The sequence below is a fragment of the Propithecus coquereli genome, unplaced genomic scaffold (genome assembly GCF_000956105.1).
Source record: "Propithecus coquereli isolate 6110/MARCELLA unplaced genomic scaffold, Pcoq_1.0 Scaffold202, whole genome shotgun sequence".
In the NCBI taxonomy this organism is placed as follows: Eukaryota; Metazoa; Chordata; class Mammalia; order Primates; family Indriidae; genus Propithecus; species Propithecus coquereli.
The window spans coordinates 3,637,773-3,639,682 of record NW_012145190.1 but is presented as its reverse complement, the minus strand read 5'-3'; positions in this window follow the sequence as shown (position 1 = coordinate 3,639,682).

The following is a 1,910-nucleotide window of genomic DNA, read 5'->3' as shown; positions in this document are numbered from 1 at the left end:
AATAATATTTTTTATTTGAAACCAAACTCTTGCTATGTCTTTGAAAAACAATTATTTAATTCCTCTGAGTTTGAGACTTTTTATTTGTAAGAAATAAACAGTAATATCTGTATTACAAGGACAATGCAAGTGTCCAATAAACTTTGTTTTTCTTTGACAATGAATATAAATATCCATTTTAAAATGTTTAGCACACAAGTGGCTGTTATCTGATAAGTACTCAAGAGATGATAGTAGTTGTCATACTAAGAGTTGCAAATGAATGCGCTCTACCACCAGATAATATAAAGAAGATGTGAAAATGCAGTCTTTAAATTCTCTGTAATTGCTTTTAACTTTCACAGAAGCTCCATGCAGATGAGCAGAGATGTGGTAAAACACAATTTCCAAATATGTTTTTTATAGTGGATGTACCATAAATCCAATTAATTCTGTCTGTCTAATCTGAATTTAGGAAAATCCAGAGATACAGGGAAAATGGGAAATTGTAGCTAAATGTACCTTTATTTACAAAACATTCATTGCAAAAATTTTCCTTTGTGTGGAGACTTTTGGGATACCCTGTGTAACAGGCACAATGTTTCACCTTACATTAGAAAACACTTTCTTCACCAAACATTAAAACATAATTTTTCCTAGCCAACATATTTAACCAAAATTTGATAGTAGGTTGGCTTTATGACTAGGTGTTACAAATGTAACAGATACTACTACAGTAGAGCTTTCACACATTTCAATTAATCAAATAGACAGAAACACATTTCTAGAATGACAAAATAAAGAGTATATGCAGGATGTTTTTAAAACTGTAGCAACATTTTTGCCCACCCTAACATGTACTTTTTTTTTTATTCTTTGCATGTTTATGGAAACTGATATGTAAATAGTTTTCATGTTTCTTTTTAGAAAAAAAATTACAATGACCAAATACCTTTAATTATTGCATTACCTGGGTCCTTGTATCAAGAAATAATTACATATTACATGGAGTTTAGGACAATGGGTTTCTGGTGATTTAAATAACTTCTTTCGAACTTCCCCTTTAGGTAAATGCCCAGTCATTCAGATTTTAATCCTTTTTCCCCTTCTTTTACTTATGAGGCCTCAATCAGTGGGGAAGGGAGGCTTAGATCTCTATCTGGTGCTGCTGTCTGGTGTTCTTGACTTCTAGTCTGCCTGGCTAGCATTTGCTCTGCTGTCACCTGCCACGACAAGTGCATCTCAGGGTCATTTGTCTCTGTTGGCTGAACACAGCCTGTTAATATCCCCGCTTACCCAGCTGCACTTTGGTTTTCACAGGAGATACAAATCTCCCCCTTCAGTCTACCTTTCTATCCACTCCAGGAAGTCTTCTGTGTAGGGTTCATCTTTGCTAGTACAACACGTCCAGGTCATGACATCTTAGCTATTAGTGATCAAATCCTAGCTATTTTCATACTCCCCTATTAGGATCATGCTGGAAATTTGGAAATATGAATACTGTTTATGCCAGGTGGAAACTGAAGAATGTGGAAATAATAGCTCAAATTCAGGTGTGAACTGCCTAAATAAGCTGAGCCCAAAGCTTGCTTTGGCTCCCCAACAAGTTGATTCAGGGCCAAAGCCTAGGGCAGGAAGATTGTGACATCCTGTCTCAAAGAGATCTTCTAAGGGCTTAAATTTTCTTGTCCTTTACGTCTCCACTCATTAGTATGCCTGTGCTGAAGGGCCACACTTTGGGCTTTTTACTTTCTTTCCTTTATAATCTATATATTTTTTATGTCAAGTATTAATGGTGAATGGAGTCTAGGAGAGTAAGATTGTCTTAGTCATATGCAAGATATAGTATATCACTTTATTATTATTCAAATAGTATTATTATGAATCTGGCCCAGAGGTACTAGGATTTTACTCTGATTTCAAATATTAGC